This window comes from Dermacentor variabilis, chromosome 3, assembly GCF_050947875.1.
Source record: "Dermacentor variabilis isolate Ectoservices chromosome 3, ASM5094787v1, whole genome shotgun sequence".
NCBI classification, from domain to species: Eukaryota; Metazoa; Arthropoda; class Arachnida; order Ixodida; family Ixodidae; genus Dermacentor; species Dermacentor variabilis.
Genome location: NC_134570.1, coordinates 128,430,537 through 128,444,420, shown reverse-complemented (window position 1 = coordinate 128,444,420; position 13,884 = coordinate 128,430,537). Strand labels below are relative to the sequence as shown.

Genomic DNA, 13,884 nt, shown 5'->3' with positions numbered 1-13,884 from the left:
GATTTCTACAGTAGTTAAGGAAGCTTTTTCTCTTTTCTTTCTTTCTTTTACTGTACCATGTATCATGACCTGCTTGTTGTTTTTTGTAAAACTGTGCCCTCCTGCATTGGTCTCACTGAGACTGGCAGTATTGCAAATAAATGAATAAAGTCGTCTACGGGCGTGCATCTCGCTGATTCGATGACTCATTTTAAGAGTGGCCAGAATCAAGCGGTCGTTGTTCCATTCAACGATTACCGACCAAGCCTTTCACCAGCGGCGTTCGTTGGATAGACCGTGTATATTTCATTCCTTCTATGCCTGCCTGCTTACACGCCGTCTTGGCCACTTCACATTAGGTTCAATAACCTTTAGTTTTTGTCGATCGATACGCTTCTCGACATCATGATTGTAATGTCAAGGTTCGTTGATCGTTGATCATACGTCGATGGCACCTTTTGCAGCTGCTCTCAAGTACGTCAATAGATATTTACATTTCTCAATGTGTGCAAGTAGGGTGTTCTCGCAGCTTGTCATTACTGTACTGGTCCTAGAATTCCTTCCACTCAAGCAAGCCGGCACATGCGTAAGCAACTGAAGCCTGGCGAACGCTACCGAGCGCTGACGCGGTGCATTCTCCTGGCTCGGTGACGGAGCAGCCTGCTCGCTGCTACTGTGCATGGTCGCTGCCTGTTTGGGGTCCTCTCCGCTCAAAGACAGGTCGCTGATTCCAGCAGGCTGTTGACGTGGCTCTAAGACAAACCCTACCTGCCGGATTGCATGGGCGATCGTCGCATTGTAGCTGGTCGCACCCTAGAGTTCGTTGTCTAAAGCATAGTCTTGGGTTGCAGCAATGGTCTCCTGGTACCGACTGGGGAGCTTAGCTTTTTTGTATGTCATAATATTAACGCATCAGGATACCTCTCGTGCTTCGGTATCAGAATTCTGGTCCACTTTAGTCAGCTGCGCTACAACGTAAACCCATTACATTCTTATTTCATTCCAAACTCCCGGCTTCATATTTAAGTAATAACCGACTCAAGAATGTGAAGTGAACTGTAAGGTTGCTTCCACAACCCAGTGAAACGTGTTTCTCGTTTACAGGAGGTGACGTACGTTCGGTTTCAAAGCGAATAGCATTGTCTACAGTATGACAAGTTTTCCTTATATTATTGGCTTACGAAAGGCGATGAACTCACAACAGAGGAGAGGCTTTCAGTGGGGCCGAGGTAGCACAGTAACTGCAGATCGTGTGAGGCAAGTGATGCCTCCTTCTCTGATTTGGCCTCTTTGAACTGCCTAGCTTGCTGTACCCTGTCTACGATTGCAGCAGCGTGCAACGCGGAGTTAAAAATTCCGCCAAAACGGATGCACATAGAAGAAACCGTGGCAGTGTGATGTCATATACGTGCTTAAAGGGCTCGACGTCATTATACTGTCACGCAATCTATTTTGTTATAAGTAAATACACTAATTGTGACCGGAAACAGCGACTATTCAGTGTCAGAATGATCGGTAGACAGTCTTATATTCCTTTTGGTACGGGCAGTCTCCGGCAATTCCAAAATGTTCAGTATTGCTCGGCTTTTGAATACATATTGATACATGCATATTCCGTGTTTTTCGTGGACAATGCACGCAGGTGCCTCGATGAGAACGACGAATGCCCTCTGGCTCTCGAGCTGTCGGCTGAACTGGCCAGCGTTGCAGTTATCCTTTTTAAATATGCTTTGGAAATATACTTTGTAAATAGTCTCCAGTTCTTTATCCTTCGTTCGCGTAACATTCTGGTGGAGTGTGCCATTCCTCGTTCTCGCCACGGAGCTCCGCAGCGGCCGCAGCGTCCTGCTTTCCGCCATGGCTCCCGTGACGACAGCTCGTCTGCTTCTTTTCGTGCGCCCCGACAACAACGTGCGTTACGGTTACCACTCCCCGCGATCCTGGCATATTTTCGGCCAAGATAAGGTCGACGTTGAGGAATGGCTCAGCCTGTATGAGCGTGTTAGCCGAAGCAAACGCTGGGACTCTACCATCATGCTGGCGAATGTCCTATTCTACTTGGTCGGATATGCTCGTGTCTGGTTCGGGACACAAGAGGACAAGATCTCTAGCTGGTATGTTTTCAAGGAGAAGCTTAGCAACCTCTTTGGAAAGCCCACCAGTCGGCAGCTGGCTGCTAAAAATGAGCTTGCTACCCGAGTTCAGTCTTCTACTGAAAAGTATGTCTCGTACATTAAAGACGGGCTCGCTTTTTAGCCTGAAAGTCGACTTTGAATCGATCCCTTTGAATCGCGTCGTCCGCGATTCAAAGGGATCGCGGACGACGCGTTCTACTTGTTGGTCTTCAACAATATGTCCACCATCGACTTCATCGTCAAGGAATGCCGCCGCTTTGAGCTCGCCAAAAACTGCCGCATCATTCCACAGTTGTCCCGGCTCCCTTACACGGCTGCGACGTGGTCTTGTGACGTCGTAGCCGTGTTGACCACCCTCAAATTAGCACGTCACACGTATTGTTCGCCGCGAGCTCGAGGCTACAAATCCTGCGCCGTTCCATCCACGCCCACTTGAACCCACCATTGACCATCCAACCCCAGCGATCGCTCTCATTCAGGCAGTTGTGTGGCAAGAATTTGCAAACCTAGGTTTTCCTGCTGCCTGCTTTTCTCCTGACCCGACGCCCGACCGGTGCCGACAGCTACGCCTCACAGCGATCTGTATTCCCCTCCCAGATACCACAACCCTTCCGAATGGAGAACACCGGACGACAAGCCCATTTGCTTCCGTTGCCTCCGCATTGGACACGTCGCTCGCCACTGCCACAGTTCCTGGACGTCGCCATATTCGAGCTCCTTTTCCCCGTCTCCTCGCCCTCATGCCGACCTGTGCCGTTACTCGCCTCACCGTGTGCCGCCTACCTCTGACATATCTGTTGATGACAGTCGTCCTGCTCGTTCGCCGTCACCTCATCGCCGCCGGTCTCCGTCGCCCCAGCCTCGCCGCTATTCGTCGGCGACCAATTATGGACCCTCCTGGACGAAAAACTTGACCATGCAGCTCCTGGATATAGTGCTGCATTCTCTTCGTCGTGTCGAAATCCTCCACTGACGAGCCCAACGAACCAGAACTTACTTGTTCACATCGACGGTATCCCTTTGACGGCGTTATTAGAATCTGAAGCCCAGATGCCCATGAGTTGTCCCCTCCGTCGTCGACTGAGGAACGTTCTCACGCCTGTTACTACAAGAGCCCTACGCGGGGCCGATGGCAGCACTGTTGGCATGGCAAAGTTCTGACTGGTGTTGCAGAAGTTGCGGGACGCGGTAGTACTGAACTTACCGTAACAAGTTGGTGGCTGGACGTAATTATATTTATTAATTCGTGTTTTTAGTAATTGTAACAACGTGTCAATATTTCGCATTATGTGCGGCACCTCCAGGACACCAAAGCGGCAACGGGGTCACCAAAGCTAGAACCTGGACTGGTACGTGGGTTGGGAGGCCTGTGCGTGCCAGGGGTGTATGAGATCGGCTCTCCGCTCACGCGGACAGCCATTCTTGTGCGAACACCCCCTGGCACGTTCCGGCCTCCGTGGCCCCAACACACGGGCCGCCCTGCTTCTAGCTTTGATCCCCCCTTACCCCTTGGGTACCCTAGAGATCCTGCGCCACCTGCTTTATTATAACCTCAGGTGTTCTCCCGAGGCCTCCGTTTGCCCGTTACATGTGCCCTGCTGCCCATTAGATGTGCTTGAAAAAAAATTAATATATCGTTGCGACGAAAAAAGCGACCCTCGACTTACACAACACCAGTCAGAACATTGCCACACTGTTGACGCCACTGGGATGTGTGCTTCCCGTATAAGTATCGCCGACCGCCACATTCCTGTTCTTTTTACCATGCTGGCCAATTGTTCCCATGACCTAATCCTCGGACTCGACTTCCTTGCAGTGCTTTCAGCTTTGATCGTCTGTTCTGCCGGTACCCTCTGCCTCGAACTTCCTCTACTCACGCATATTCATGCGAATGGCGGAACAACTTTAGTACGACCGCCTTCTTCCCCCTGCCGCCTAAAGACTTGACTTTCGTCGATTTTTTATCATTTTTTCTTGTGCCCTGTGTTGATTACGTCTCCACACCTGTTCATGATCTCCTTTTGATGCACAATATAACCGTGCCCCACTTCGTCGTCACTGTCGCCGATAACTAGACAGGTCACCTCGTCGTCAATTTTGGCCTGACAAAGGAACTTCTACCCCAAGGCATATAAGCTTGCATATAAGCTTGCATATATAAGCTTGCAACGCTGCGTGCTATTAGAGCTGACCACGTCACATTGTTTGCAGTAGACGTCTGCTCAGATTCTTCACCATGTCCAGAGGATGCTATTTGCCCAGACGCAATATTTCGTCACACGATTGCTGCTGACCTAGTGCCTGAACAAGCAGCATCTCTGTATCGCCTTTTGGCTTCCTACCGCGACATCTTCGACCTCAACAATCGCCATTTGGGAGTGATTTCACTTGCAAAGCATCGTATAAATGCTGGTGATACCAGTCCTATTAATCGCCGGCCATATCGAGTTTTGCTCCAGAGCGTAAGGTTATTCAAGATGAACTAAACAAAATGCTTAGCAAAGGCATTGTTGAACCTTCGTCAAGACCTTGGGCGTCGCCCTTGGTGCCTGTTAATAATAAAGATGGCACATGGCGTTTCTGCGTAGATTAATGCAATCTAAACCGCAGCCCCAAGGAAGGCGTCTACCCCTTGCCTTGATTTGACGACTCCCTCGATTGTTTCCACGGTGCCAATTACTTTTCTTCAATAGACCTGAGGTCTGGTTATTGACCAATTCGCACTAATTCATTTCTACTCCATAAGCACACCAAAATAATCAGATAGGACCAGATTTATCGAATAATAGAAAACATTGACAGTTAGTGAACGTGAAGATCATGGAGGGGTTGTACACTTCTCTGTTTGTTTCCTATCATTTTCTGTATTTTATGAAGACAATGTTTGCTTTGATGGTCGCACCTTGCATTGGAGTACGTGTAACTGGAGTTCCTGGCCGGTTCATTCTGGTAAATTCCATAACTTGAAGCAATGTAATCCACGTAGTAGAAAAAAAATGCGTCACAATGAAGCTTCGAACTAATAACATGCACCAAGTTGGCATACAGGTATGTACGCTGAAATAATAGAACGAAATTATCGCAATAAGGATGAAGTGAGACTCACGTGCTCTCGTTGAAACTGCGCACGCGTAAAACCAGAAGAGGACTTTGGTTTTCCTCAAGAAATAAGGCAACATTAGGCATTGAGATGCACGTATGGTAAAATAACAGTGTCGCAATAAACTTTCGCAGAAAAAAGATCCACAATGTCAGCGTACATACGTACAGAAGCATAATAATGTTGTAATTAGCCCGAACTTGCCGAAGTTAAGCTGGTTAAACCAGTTGAACTTCGGCCAGTGCGCTCGCCGAAACTATGTGGACCCAAAACACGAAACGTAAGTGTCGCCTCTCCATCCAAGATAATAGAGGCAGGTCCAGAAGGTATTGAAGCCTAAGCAATCCCCATGGCACACTAATGCGTCCTAAAAGACCATGACTTTCTTCAAAGTCAGCTGCTCTTGAGCCATATTATTTCTGTTACCCGTGTCTATGTAGAGCTTTAATACTACCATTAGCTTGTGTGTGTGGAAGATGTGAGACGCCTTTGTAAGCGAGCGTCTACGATGTTCATTTACGGCCGGCCAAAGAAGCCAGAGTAGAGGCCATGGCAGGAAGGTGAGGATGCAAAATTTTCTATGTAGGTTGGGTTGCGGGGCTCGACGTGGCAGGAACGAGATTCTGGATATTTGGCAGTAGCAAACTTGTCGTCAGGCATCGCTGTTGTGATGGCAACGATCGGGGTCTACGTCTGACTGGTGGTGAGGGGAACGTAAGAGGGCGGTGAATTGTTGTCGGTGTTGCCTTCAGTCCTTGAGAACTCCGACGATGTCATGTTGGTCTTATAGTGCTCAAGCTAGCAGTCGCGATGCACCACAATAGCCAAGCCCACACCTGTTTTGTAGGTCGCCAACGGCATGGTAAGCGCAGTGGGACGTCGTGTGGTGCACGCTTAAATGGTTCAGGACAGGTACCGTGAAGAAAGCATTCGGTATCGGAGGACTGCGTCCAGAGTACCGCACCCTTGTGTATATCAAAGCGTGCCACTTCATGTCGTATTATCCCTCTGTGTTTGGTGACAGCAGGGGGAAGGCACCAAAGAACGTCAGTTCGGAGGACACCCGCCAAAGCCCTACACCTTAATGTTTGGATAGTGAGGACGTTACTATACAACCACCAAGAGTGTGACGCGCGAACGAGGGAAGCAACGCGTTGAACTCCTTTCCCCGGCACAGGGTAGCACGCCGGTACCTACACTGGCTAACCTCCCTGTCTTTCTCTCCCTTTTGTCGCTCTCTCTGATGTCACCGTGTTGGAAGAAAGAACGCGAATCACGTGCGGCTAACTTATTGAAGCAACCGAGTAGATGCGGGCCTTCTTTATTTTTTGTTGGAAATGGCAGCGTCATCAAGCGGGCGCTTGCCATATCAACAGCATGACGTCGTCCTGGCCCGGTCATCGTCAACGACCTGCTTTCTAGCTTTCTAGAACGTCTTTATTTGACGTTCTCGAGAATGTCGGCTAGTGGCGAGCTATAAGTGCAATAATAAAAGTAGAAGTCCCATACACGTTTTGTGGGAACTATTTTGTAAATGTTATCTTGCTGAACAAAGAAGAGTGTGTGCGAAGTTGTTAAGTGTGATGGGCTTGTGCCACTGCTTGTGCCCAGGCGCTCACCAGCGGCTGCATCAGCGTGCGGCTGTCCCCTTCTCTCCCAGGTCGTGCTCGGGCCATTCATTATTCGTAGTTTTATCGTCCTCCAGCCGTCTCGGCCGCTAACCAGGCGTTAGCTCGAGATACCTCTAGTGGCTATGCCCGCCGCCCACAGCCCTGGCCTATGTGCTGGCCTTTGTTCGCACGCCAGATTGCGACGCCAGTCTCGTCAGCTTCCCAGGTTCCCAGGGCGCCTGCTGAGAAAATGCGACAGCCCCATGGTGCTCTTGAGACAGTCCAGGGATTTCCGTATCTGCTGTAACTTCGTCCTAAGGCTTGAGCGTGCAGGCGCGTTCCCCTATTGGCTGAAACTGATGAACCCAGCATGAACGATGAGCCATGAGTCGCCACGACGCGGGGTAGCTCACCAGCGAGTGTGAGCTACCACGTGGGAGCGTGGGAGTGGGAGTCCAGTGGGAGCATGCAATAGTTCCATTGCACGCTCCCACTTTCTTCCCTAATCTGTTTTCTATATGATACATGTGTGGCTTCGTCACAATATAGTGTTTGTTCGCGTCCAATGCTTATTTCTAGGCAATCGAAGCCTGGGCCTACACATCTTCGCATGAGAACATAACATTTGTTTCCTTGCGAATACGCTAGGGGACGCCACAGAGCTTCGTCACTGTCTTGCCTTTCGGCCATCATTGTTCAAAGGAGAACTTTAACTTTGTTGATTTGTTCTCTGTGCCACCAAAATAAAGTGACAAAGGCTTGGCAGTAGGTTAACGACCGCTTAGTTGAAGGCACGTGTGAGCAAGGAGATGGGGAGTTGAAGCTAGTAGCAGTGGTCGAACAAGAGATGTCTGGCACCGACGCCTTCGCCAGTGAACTGAGTTCTTTTCTGCAATGATTGTCTCGCGCCCTGGCGAAGACAAGCCTTGTCTAGGTCAGAGGGAAAGCAAGTCCTGCAAATCCCGACGAAGACAAAACCATTGTCGAAACGTCTAATCCAGAACATCTCTTCTTCGACCACTCTTTTGCATGAGTAGGCGTGCACGCCATCTAAATTCGCATTTTATGGCAGCACTGGCCGGTTATGAACGAAACATGCAATATTTCCGCCTCAAACACTGCCAACTTTCCTTCTTGCGTAAGGCGAATAACTTCTCCCGCAACCCCACCCTTGCTCTTTCCTGCAGATTTTCAGGAATAAGTTTGCCGAAATATATCGCCATGCTCTTAAAATGGAGGACCCGTCAGGTTCGAAGATGTACTGCGGTTAATAGTGGCTTTGTCACTGCAAAATGATCCGGTGTATGGCGTACAAGTTTGTTTGGCAGCATCACGCTCCAACCCGCCTGGCCCAACGTCAATGCTACCTCTATCTGTGGGAAGGTAAAATAGGAGACTGAAAATGTATCTCCACCTCCACTATTACTATTCCGCTCCGATTAATTTTCGTTGCGCCGAGATTTCAGCAGACAACAGCAGTCGTCGGCTAACACTTATTACCAGCTACTCAGCAAGACGCCAAAAATTAATAATATTGGCGGATCGTAGTGCTGCAGCAGTAGTATAAAGCTTCGAATATTACGCGGCGCGCATGTTCTCCCCGGTATGTTTATTTCTGTGTTTCAACTTCACCAGGTACGCAGGAAACTTTGCTACGGTTGCTGCAACGGGATAAAAGCAGCTGATAGGCTTCTCAGCAGTCTTTTGTTTATTCAGAAACGTTTCTCCGATCGGCGTTCTGCGAAGGCAGTGCAAATTTGAAGTCCACTTCAACACAGTACAGGGCGCACTGTAGCAGACGACGCGCGAAGCCCCGCCTGCGGCTCTCACTGCAGCTGCGCAATAGTTTCTCCGGCGCCCGACAGAGGCGCCCCGCGGAGCGCCGGCAGCACGGAGCGGCATTCTAAGAGTGGACGACCGTGTACAATATGTCGTGCTAGCGACGGTGAAAAAATAGCCATTGTTGAAACTCTGCGTTACAAACTAACTCATGATTGGGCGAAATTTGCCCAGCAAACCGAGTAGTACTCAAGCACAACAATAGCGGCGAGCAGAGTCAACGATCGTCTAAAATCTGATTAGAAGTTCAAGCGCATCTTTTTTTATACATGAGTCGTCATTGGTTGCACCGTATTCTCTGGTGCCTGCGTGTCTTGCAGAAAGTACTACGCAATTCGTGTCAAGCATAAAATCAGATTACACAAGCTTCGGTGACAGCAGACAACGTATAGGGCTATAGATAACATTCGAGAAACTTCCCATAGCTGGAAGTGCATCCAGCGATAAGTGATAACGTTTAATATTTGTTAGCCCGGGAAAAACGGCCACACGAGAAAGATAAACAAGTGTGTTTCAATATTGACAGGCTAATTTGCGAGGTGTCAAAGCAAGAAATATAGGGGTCAATGATTAAAAGAGCCGCTTTTGTTCTTGTCGTAATTCGGGATCTTCAAGAGTACTATTAGTGTTAAAGGAAAGTGCCAAGTGGAATAGCTTTTCTCTTTTTGTAGCTTCTGATCGCAACAAAGTTGAATGGCTTGTGGGGGCAACTGCTTCGCGCACATGTGAACATGCTGTATAATGGCATATCTCATTATTAAGACTTTTCCCAAATGGTGTATTTCCCTTATATATATATATATATATATATATATATATATATATATATATATATATATATATATATATTTCCTGACCATATTTCATTTCAGTGTACTCATAGTGAGGGCGAAGAACTGAAAGAAACAGTCAATTAAGAGCGGAGGTAACAAAGTTCCAAGGGCACGTACGATGAACACCATTCATCGGCTATACCACGCAGTCGGCAAATGCTATGTTAAGCTTTTAAAAACAAAGCACAAATGGCAACTTACAGTTGGACGTAGTTGAGGTCAGATCTCCGAAGAATGAGATCTCCGACAGACCGAATGCGTTCAGGGATGAGAGGGCGTGGACGCGCTTCTCGAATTAAAGACACTGCAGTAAAACATGTGCCGCATTTGCCGAAGCCGTCTCCTTGAGCGAGGTGCTAGAATCAATGGCGAACCGTTGCTAAGTCCCGATTTTGACGCCTTCAGGCAACGCCGGCAGGCGCGATGAAGCTTTCAAGAAAGCTCACCTCTTTTGTTTAAAGTATACAAGCATGATGGGTTTCACTGAAGCGGGAGGGATATCAAAAACATAAGCATAGAAAAAGCTCAGGGCGATGACTCGAGCACCACGCATGTCTTTTTTTTAACGGTTACATTCCAGAGCTGCTAGGGTTCTGTGTACGTGGAAAAAGAAAAGGAATTAAAAGAAATGTCACAGGGGATGAACCTTATATGCCAGCTGGCAGCAACTACAAAGATGGTAAGAAAACGTAGCTGCACCTGCTTTCTCTTTACTTTTGACCTTTGTTTTCTCATCTAAAGAAGATGGTATGAAAACGTACGTGCAAATGCTTTCTCTCTACTTTCGACCTTTGTTTTCTCATCTAATGGAGCATCCGAAGTACTTTAAAAACGCCAATGTTCTGATAACGCAAATATGGTACGATTCAATTTCTGCAAAGAGTCACGGTACGGCAATGTTTAAAGGTTGAATTTGCGCATATGTACTAATTTCTTTTGCCCCTCCTTGGGTGAAAAAGCGTCCCATAAAAACTTGAGCATCTAAGCAGGCATTACTGCGGCGATCAGTTTTGTGTGTTTTGCGTAGTACGGAAATTTGCTTGACCAGGGCATATCTGCATATTGAAATCAATAAAATTATCCTTGTGCTGTCTTCTTCCTCAAGACCCCTAACTACGCCTCTACGTCTTAAGACACTGACGTCGGTAAAAGACATGCAGTTGGTAGCTCGCACACTCGCATCTGGGTAGTACAAGCACTTGAAGCCCTTTAGCTTGTACGTACCAAGCCTCCCATTCTTTGCATAACGCTGCAAGCACGGCTTCTTCCCACGTAATTCCATGTTCACAAAGCCTGTGGAATATCGCATTTTAACCTTAAAATGAATGGAATTAGCCGCCCCAATAGATCGAACCCCCTGGTTATTTTTTGAAGCAGAAATCACGTTGTGTCTTCCTCCTGTGTCTTCCTTATTCTAGTGAAGAAGATCGTCAATATAGCAATTTTCTGCTAGCTATTTTTTGATGGCAGATTGCAGTAGAAAATCAAAACACTTGAATAGGTACTGTAACCTCGCACTCACAAGAAATGGGCTTGGTTTCCTGCCAAAAGAAATGTTAGTCATGCTACACTGTTCTAGGCAGAGGTCCACATAGTTGGTGAGCGTTCAAAGAAGGAAAACCTTAAGACGTGCTTGTCCTGCTCGTGAATGCCTATCGAGAGGAGTACCTTATGCACGCGTGTAGTAATACCGACCACGTGTGCCCTAAAGCTTAAAAACGTTTTAGTGTATAAGCATTCTTAGGCGACTTACCCAGAAAATTTCTGTTGATCTGTTTCCATCTGCAACCTGGTTGGACGCGGATGGATCAGATATTAAAGAGAAATAAGAGCTTTTAATGGCCGAAGCAATTCTGATAAGGTTGATAAGATCCGTAAGGGTTGATAAGGGTCACATAATGTTCAATAAGGCTGATAACGGTTGATAAGAATCTGATCGACTGTGAAAAGGTTGAGAACGACCAATACAGCTTGATTAGGGTCAGATTGAGTCCGATGAGGTTGATAACAAACGGTATAGGTTCGTTAAAGTCGCTTAGCAGGCACGTGCATTCTGTTTATGACGTCATGCTACTACGACAGAATTTTCAATTGCTAAGCCTGGCGTATTAACAGCAGTGACGTCAAAATTACCCTGTCATCCTCAGAAGCATCTTCATTACATTCTACGAGAGTCTGGCAAAGTATCTTGGCGTCATAAGTCGCAGTGGAAAGGCTTTAATTGTGGCATCTTGTGGGCGTTGATCGAGTCTGATAACGTTGGTTACGACCGATAAGGGTCGATCAGGGTCGATCAGGGTTTATACTGGTCGGACCAAGTTTAACAAGATTGATAATTACATCGGGCTACGTGGAGATGAGCAAGTGGCACCTTGCATACATATACTTTGACAGCTCCAGTGCAGTTTCTGCATAGTTTTTTACCATATCGTTGTTTATGTACACTCCTTTCTCAAGGTGGTCACTCAGCAACGCTACATATTGCACGTGTAATGAGGCGTCTACTATCATTCATGTTGTCGAATATTCTAGTATTAGGGCGTAATATGGTCTGTAATGCCACTTGTCTTAAACATCGGTTTCTGTGTGTCTTCCAGCTTTGTACTGCCTGAGTGCCTTGTATCGTTGTATTAGGTAACCATCTTAGGCTACCTCATAAACTGTGTCATCGTCGCACAGAAATCACTTGGTTGACTGCTTCACTCGAGAGGAGAGGCTTGCAATGAAATGCACTTCATACCACCCGTTCTCGCGCTTTAGTCCTTCGGTGTATCGTTGAATCCCCTGACTCGTTCACTCATCGTTTGCGAGTTGCCACCGATATCAATGCTACCGAAATCGCACAATCGTTGCAGCGCACGACACACGCCTATGTCAGGGCGACCAGTGTAATTTACCGAGATATGAGTAGCAGCTTGCGCAAAGATGCGGACGTCACATGGTATAAGTCGTTGACGCGTCAATCAAAGCTTCGTGTTTATGCGAACTACACCTACGCATCCTTCCTGTGAGAAAGCTTTGTTGATCACGAACTTCTACACCTTGTACGCTCCTAAAACCAAGCTCGTGCCGACTCCTGCCTTCTCTGGAGAAATCGCTACAACGTTGGCAAAAACTTATTTTGGCACAGGAACTTTATGTGCAAACGTGTACTTAGATTGAGCTTAAGTCAGCTGCTTGCAGATCAAATAAAAATTTATGCATAGCGTCGATTTTACACTTGGACTGACTGAACCAACTCGTCAACGTGACCTTACCGATGTTTAGTCGTTTCTTCAGTGCGCGACTCGAGCGCCCAATTTCTTCATATCCATTGGAATGTTTCGCATTCTTGGCAGGCTCTATTTTTTAGAAATGTCCTCGCTAATGAACGTTCTTTGGCATAAAGGGTGACTTACGGTTCGTAAGCAACTTCGCCGAATGTGTGGAGTGGAACCTCGTTCTTTCTGTAATGATATGACGGCTTGTTCGTGGCAGGTCGTGGTAAACTAAGGCTTTTTGTTTTGTGAGACGGCTGCTGAAGAAGCATGTTTACCTTTACACTTCACATCTGGTCATATAACGACAGGAGTCTTTAGATATGTGTTCCTAAGTTGTGCACTTGAAACCTGCACCGGCCTTGGATGGCTGCTCTTCTGTTCATGCCTGTCGGTAGGACATGCTTCTGTTTGGTGGGCTGTAAGAAGGAAGAAAAGCAAGTTCTGTACAAGATCTGTACCTTACAAGATGGAAATAAACTTTCATTTCAAGTAGCTTTCTGCTGCGCTGTTTGCTTTAAAGTGCCGAGACGGTAAGAAAAGATTTGTGTCGCATAACCTTGTCGAACTCCTCGCGTGCCGTGGCCGTAGGCGTCCAGAAATGCACTCGTTTCGCGTGTCTCTACGTCCGTGCCCACGCATTCGAAGAGGTCACTTAGTCCCGTTTCTGATGACTCGGCTTCCGCTGTGGCTGTCTTCTTGCTCCGCTGCTTGTAATAATCCACGATCACGTCGCCTGCTGTCGCTGCGGTTAGAACCTCAACGAGCATAACCGCGTAGATAGCTCCGCACGTCCGAGCCCCTTGAGGCCTTATAAGTTGATGTAGACGGCGTCCAATGAATTCCATAAAGAAGCAACATCTGTGAAAGACATGACTGTACTGAGCTTTTGAACGTTCGCGAGGTACCACCACACTGTGATACTCTTGTTTCCAATGCGATTTGGCAGAAGAATGGCGAAATCCTCACAGGCACCATTGGTAGCCTGAATGCCGGCAATCGCTTTCGCAACCAGTCCAGTCGGCAGGATTTTTTAAAGGGGCAAAGCATTTCATGCTCGTCAAACCTTAATTTTCTTTTGATCGAATGCTTAAGCATTCCCCACAAGGGCTACCACTGCGACGTGCTTCT

General features: G+C 47.4%; 1 protein-coding gene across 4 annotated transcripts in view; it reads right to left on the bottom strand.

Annotated features, from left to right (window-relative positions):
- Positions 1-9,942, bottom strand: part of LOC142576277 (monocarboxylate transporter 12-like) — a 166,419-nt gene extending 156,477 nt beyond the window's left edge. For all 4 annotated transcript variants that reach the window (XR_012826819.1, XM_075686331.1, XM_075686330.1 and 1 more), the window contains exon 1: positions 9,698-9,942. The gene's annotated coding sequence lies outside the window, so the exon portion shown is untranslated. The remainder of the gene's footprint in view (positions 1-9,697) is intronic.
- Positions 9,943-13,884: the final 3,942 nt, after the last annotated feature.